We start from the raw sequence: 6861 nt of genomic DNA, 5'->3' as shown, positions 1-6861 counted from the left end.
AACAACTTCAACTGGTGTCCTGCAGTTTAATTCTGTACTAACCACTCAGTGAGATGAGTTTGAACCCCACAAATGAACAGCTCAGTCCTCCGAATCCAGAGCTTTCACACTCTCTCCTTGCAGAGTCGGGCTGCATCACCTTGTAGTGGTATCAGTGTGTTCAACCACCAGGGAATTCTTCTCAGTCTCTGTGTCCAGAGGTTTTATATGGATTTTATTGTCTGGGCATAATTGATCAAATCATTGGCCACATGATTGAACTCAGTCTCCAGCCTTTTCCTTTCCCCAGAAGCCAGGCTAGCTCAATGCCCCAATCCTCCAATCATGTGGTTGGTGTTCTGGTGACCAGCCCCTGTCTAGGAGCCCACCATAAGTCAGATCATAAATATAAACTCAGATGTGATCCAAGGGCCTCTAAATCACAAAGACACACCTTTCACTGGGGAAATCCCAAGAGTTTTAGAATCTACCTTCCAATAGCCAGTGACAAAATTCATCCAATTTCTCATCATACAAAACAAATAGACCCAGAACTGAGAAAGAAGAATAGACAAGAGCAACAGATGCCTGGAGCTATGGGATCCCAGGTCCTTGGAGAAGCCCTGACTCTGACTGGCATTTGGACTGAAGGCCAACACTGTCTCCAATCCGTAGATATGAGGTTTACTTGCTCCTTGGATCTTCAAGAGGACTTGACATTGTGAATTCAGCAACCGGGAGGCAGCAGCCACAGGGTACTCAGTGAAAGTTTCTATTGTTATTTCTTTTCACTTAACCCTGGCAGTGACTGCGCATGGTTAAAGTACAGGAAAGGAGGCCCACATTGTGCAGGAAAGCAGAGGAGCTGGAGCTCCCAACAGTGGCAAGACACATAGGTCTCTCCTTCCCATCTGGCCTGCCTGTTTGTTAGTCCTGGAATTTGTACTTTATGAGGTGGGAAGGGGACACTGTAAAGGGATCTTCATTCAGACCTATCTTATAGGAATCAAAAAGTTCAAAGAAGCAAATACTATAGATGGTACTTCACTAAAACATCCAGTACATAATTATATATAGTAATTCTAGAACTTAGATTTCTTAATCCTAAAATAACAAAAAGGAATACAGTGCTTAAAAAGACATTGCATTTTTATATGTACCTGTGCATATAGATGTATCTACACAATCCAGATGCACTCTGCAGCAGCCTGATCTTTGCATATATCACAAATCAGCAAGGTTCCCACCTCTTGTTACCACAGTAAGAAATGAGCTCAAGACAATCCATATTTCACCACACAGATCACAATACCAAATTCATCTTCAACTATTTTATTTGAGCAGTCTTGAAAATGGGTGATCATTTCTTAATGTTTATTTTATTGCTAAGTTTGTTGTTTGGATAATTCAAGTATTTTGAATTTAAGATAAATTACCTCCTTTAGAACTCAAGAACACAACCCAGTGACAACCCAGTGAATAAAAACTTATACTTCTGTAAAAAGAAAGCACTGTTAATGTTCTGGTGTTTACTCCCAGTCTCATGTTGCTGCATTTTTTCAAATTACATTCATTTTCTTCTTGTTGCAAGATGCATACATACTCTTTGTGAAAACTAAAGGAAAATATCCAAAGCAGATAAAATCCACCTGTCATTTGACCACCCAGAAATAAATTCTCTTTGCATCTTGTGATCTATTTCTGGGTCTTCCTTTTACAAATAATATTTAATGATAAGTATTTTTTCCATGCCATTAAAAATTCTTCCAAAACATGTAGGTGTAGGAGGGAGAGGAGAGATCAGTGACAGAAAATCAGGAGACTGGACTTCCTATCTTATAGTTGTAGGCCAGTGATGTTCTGCTTTTTTCTTTCCTAATGAAGGGATCCCAAGAGCAGATGCAGAGAGAAATCTTATCTGAATGCATCTTATCTGGATTTAAGAAGAGCTTTAAGGGATCACCTGCACCCCCCCCCCCAACACACACACACCCATACCAATAAAAGGAAGTCTCCAGTTGGGAAGGTGACTGACTAGGCACCTAGATATTAAAACAAACAAACAAACAAACAAACAAAAAACACTAACAGCCTCATCAGAACATTCTTTGAAGCCCCTAACTCTCCCTCTTGTTAAGTTATAAACCTTTTGTTCAACTCTGGCTGCTTCAGTGAATTACGCATTATAAAGTGCTGCTGCATACATAGGAATAAAAATATTTTTTCTATTGATTCATCCATTGTCAACTACATCATAGATTTCAAACCATTTAGAGCTAAGATGACAGGTTTCTTCTCAGCAATTTTGTGGTTGAAGGTGACCTGGTCCCACGTGGGAGACTGCAGCTGAGCTCTCTATCCAGAGGTGCAAAAGCACACTTTCTTACTAGCTATGACTCCCAGATGTCTGTTCTGGGTCTGGGTCAACAAGGGTGGTGAGAATCTCTCTTTTCTTTTCTTTAGATTTATAGGAGAAAAGTTTGGTTAGAACTAGTTGTTGGGATACTATGGCTCATGTTATAGTTAGCAAATGTATGTCCCATTGTACTGTTTTCTGTTGTGCAATCTAAAAGTGTCATTTGTCATTAGAAGGTACATCATAGGGCAGAACTCAGGTATAAGACCTTTGCTCACCAATAAGCCCATGTTCTGCTTCCATTTGACTTTGTGTCCCAGCAGCTTGGCTTTGGAAATCAGAGAATTGATATAATCTTCCACATGCTAAAGTTGCAGACTGTTGGATCTGTGTGTCGAGGGGACAACTATCAGGCTGAGGGTGTGAGACACCAAGTTCATTATCTTCTTACCAAGTGCATTGTGCATTCTTATATCATCAACATCTCTCATGGGATTTTCCAAATCTAAATCCTTTCTTTTCTCATTGCTTTTGCCACCTTGACATGTTATTCCCTGCTTTCTTACTACCTTTGAATGATCTTATGGGGAGTACCTTTTCCATGCCCTCTTTGGGCTGTCTCTCGTGTCCACAGTTAGGTCACCAAAGGGTGTACTCATTTGAGTCACATTTAGAATGAGTATGATCTTTGAAGCAGAATTAGGATCCCAATCTTCTCTGGCTGAAAGGTGCCAAAAGTTCTTCCCAACATTTGTTTCAAGACCTCTCTGATCTCCCTACTTTATCCTCCTTCTCTCATGGGAAGATCTTCATCAACTGGAACCTCATCTCCCCCAAATCCCTGCTGATGCTGCACCATTATTGGACTAGTTTGTCTTTCTGGTTGGTATGACTTCACTAAAGGTAATATAGAACTTCAGTGCTCCTCTGAAAAGAGTTAAATGTCCCATGCTGGCTCTTCTAAGACCCTTCCCTTCCCACTCCAGTCCCTCAACTCCCTAGAATCGCTGGGACTTTAGACCTCTACCTACCCACCTGGAACCTTCAAAGACAGCCACTTGCATGTTAAAACGCTAATTTGAAGCAGGTTAGATATTTTATCCACTTGTATGGACTTTGGAGATATCCAGAGAGCCATGTGATATATCCTCAGTCCCTCACCTAGAACTTCACTCAGAACTCTCATAAGATTACACGCCAGGCAGAGAAAAATCTTAAAAGTCTTCCTCTAAAAATATCAGCGAGAAAGGGCTGGGATTGTGGCTCAGCGGTAGAGCGCTCACCTAGTATGTGCAAAGCCCTGGGTTCGATCCTCAGCACCACATTAAAAATTAAATAAATAAATAAATAAAATAAAGATATTGTGTCCAACTACAACTGATAAAAAATATATCAGAGGGAAATGTTAACCCTCACATTGACCTCAATTTATTCCATCTTCCAGAAACAAAATTTGGGTGAAATTTTTAAGTGGACCAAAGACAAAAACAACTCTTAATGTAAACTAGTGAGTTTTGCATTCCTCTGTTAATGCCTGACTCAGAGCTTACATTTTAGAATGAAAGCTATAACCTCTCCATTTGTGTCTATCTATATGTTTATGGATATATATATTAAAGTGTGGTATTTTGCTGCTTCTGGATGGGTTTTACCAAATTAGCATATGAAATTGCTTTATAAATTCTATTTTAATAGCCTTAGAGAGAAATAAGCATATATAAGTTAATTCTTTCTAAGTTTCTCAGAGGTGTAAGAACTAAGGCCTATGTTTTACATGGTCACATGATTTGGGTAAATATGGTCAATAAGACTAATTTGATATTGTTGATTTAGTAAAATAGGTATGTTTTCTGAATTAGCAACATTAAGCATAATATAAGCATACATTTTTTTTCTACTTGAGTTTGCTAATCAAATAAGTTTACATTATACCCACTAGAAATATAAGTTTATAAAAATTATACATTAAAAAAATTACAGACACAGCAGGGCATGGTGGCGAATGCCTATAATCCCAGCAGCTTGAGAGGCTGAGGTAGGAGGATCACGAGTTCAAAGTCAGCTTCAGCAACTTAGCAAGGCCCTAAGCAACTCAGTGAGACTCTGTCTCTAAATAAAATACAAAAAAAGAGCTGAGGATATGGATCAGTGCTTAAGCACGCCTGAGTTCAATCCTTGGTACCAAAAAAAAGAAAAAAAAAAAAAGACAGATGCGATAAAAATGGATAGCTTGATATCTATTACTCTGTGTTTTACTTTATCAATAACAGCAGAAGAGAGGCTAGGGTTGTGGCTCAGTGGTAGAGCACTCGCCTAGCATGCAGGAGACACTGGGTTCGATCCTCAGTACCACATAAGTGTAAAATAAAGATATTGTCTCCACCTAAAGCTAAATAAATATTTTAAAAAATATTTATTTTAAATACTTAAAAAATAAATATTTTTTTTAAAAGAAAAGAACAGCAGAAGAACAAAACAAGAAACATGTACTTAACTTTTATAGGTTTCTTGCTTTTGTTTTCATGTTTTTATTTTGCTTTATTTTTTTTCATTTTACAGTCTTCAATTATGCAAAAATATGGAACTACTTAGTATGTTTCTCCAGGAACTTTTTATGAAATTCAGATCTCAGTGTATCATTTACAAATCTTTCATCTTTCTTCTGATCATCTATACCTTTTGCGCACTTCTCAAAGACACCACCACCTTCTTTTAACTTTGAAGTTGGCCTGAGGCTGGGATGGGCCTGTGAGATCAAGGAGCGGGTTTCCACGGAGAATGTTTTCTCTGAGAATTCTTTTTCAGGTTTTTGTTCTAGTTCCTTCCTGGCCTGCTCTTCTGCTCTTTCTTTTTTACTTTTTTTCCAGTTCTGCAAGAAGAGCAGTGCTGTCACCATCATCACACTCCTCTTCAAAATCTCCATCTTCCTCATCTGTTGGAGGACCATGCACATGGAGGTGGGCAGGCTTCTTTGACACTGAAGAGGAGATTGTATGTCCTCAGGTGGGACAGTGCTTGTTTTTTCCTCTTGCAGTGGCTCTCATGCTTCTCTTGCAACTCCCTCTTGAAGTTATGGTTATGAACTTCTTCAGGGGTCTCCTCAGTATTTTGTCTGGATTTATCTTTGAACGAGAGGGCAGGTCTCTGTTTGAAAACTGCTTTAAGAGTTGGCTCAAATCACCTTCTCCTCTTCCTCTTCTACCCCTTGCAGGTTCAAAGTTGGCCCTGAATGCTGTTGTCATCTTTTAGTTTGGCCAAGGTCTGATGCAGTAGCCTCTGAAGATCACGTAGACACCATTGTGACCTGTTTTGGAAATTTTTAATACTTGCCTAACATGCATGTGTTGTAAACATAGTTAACCGGGAAATAGCTTCAGATAATAAGAGTTAAATTGTTGTTAATTTTGCTTAATAGCCTATGAAATTTTCCAAAAAATTCTAAAGCCTAGCTGTTAAAATGCAAATTAAGTTGATATAAATAGAATAATTTTTTTTCCCTGAATGGACTTTCCAACAATAACTATGTTTGATAATATGTCTGCTTAAAAAGTTTCAGTGACTCAGTGGTAGAGTGCTTGCCTAGCACTGGGTTCGATTCTCTGCACCACATAAAAAAAAATAAATAAAATAGATATCTATCAACAACTAAAGAATTTTTTTTAAAGTTTCCACAATCTGTTAGTGCCTTGCAACCTTAAAGTTATGCTAAGTAATGAAGTAATTGGTATTTATTAAGTGTCTAGATCATTTCTAAGTAAAATATCTTAAGAATATTAATTATTAAACATAAATTTAAACTTAAATAATTTGGGTTTCTTTCTTTCACAGAGAGACTAAAAATAAGAGGGTCCCTTAATAGACTACTTTTCTTTTTCTTTTTTTTTTTTCAGTAGTGTGGATGGAACATGACCCTGCACATGCTAGGCAACTGCTCTTCTAAGCTGTCTCCCTAGTACTTTAGTGGATTTTTTTTAACATAATGAATAAAAATACTCTCTAAGGAAGCATTTAAAAATTATGAGATGGAATATTCATAAATTTTGCTGTCTGTTGAAGAATGCTAGTGTATAATACCGTTTACAATTACCCATGTTCTAGTTTTCTAAGTAAAATAAAAGTTACTAAATGACAAAAATTAATTATAATCAATATATGTAAATGAAACTACTAGAAATAATAATAGTAAAAGGAAAATGACATTATACAAAAGCATACAAGCAATGTAAGATATATTTTTGTCAAAGAAAAATAAAAAACAATTTTGTCCTAAAATAAAACCACTGGTAGTTCCAGAATAATAAAGAGGGAGAGTAGAAAGAAAAATCTGAATGGATATAGAAAGCTGCAGAAGATTTGCAGCAAAAAGAATTTTATGTCATGCAGTCTAAGCTGGCTATGGTTGGATGGGTCTCTTTTTAAGGTTCTGTTTTCAATGTAAGCTTTTATATTAATAGTACCTGAATGCAAAATAAAAGATCTGTTTTCTCCTTGCTAAAAAAATGACAAGAGTTTTCTTGGGTTGGTAG

The 6861-nt window shown here is 37.2% G+C and overlaps 1 pseudogene; it reads right to left on the bottom strand.

The window, feature by feature from the left end:
- Positions 1 to 4919: 4919 nt before the first annotated feature.
- On the bottom strand, positions 4920 to 5577 carry LOC143405826 (spliceosome-associated protein CWC15 homolog pseudogene; annotated as a pseudogene).
- Between the last annotated feature and the right edge of the window lie 1284 nt (positions 5578 to 6861).

Source organism: Callospermophilus lateralis, chromosome 1 (assembly GCF_048772815.1).
Source record: "Callospermophilus lateralis isolate mCalLat2 chromosome 1, mCalLat2.hap1, whole genome shotgun sequence".
In the NCBI taxonomy this organism is placed as follows: Eukaryota; Metazoa; Chordata; class Mammalia; order Rodentia; family Sciuridae; genus Callospermophilus; species Callospermophilus lateralis.
The sequence above is the reverse complement of the archived record's forward strand: the minus strand, read 5'-3'. Positions and strand labels throughout refer to the sequence as shown.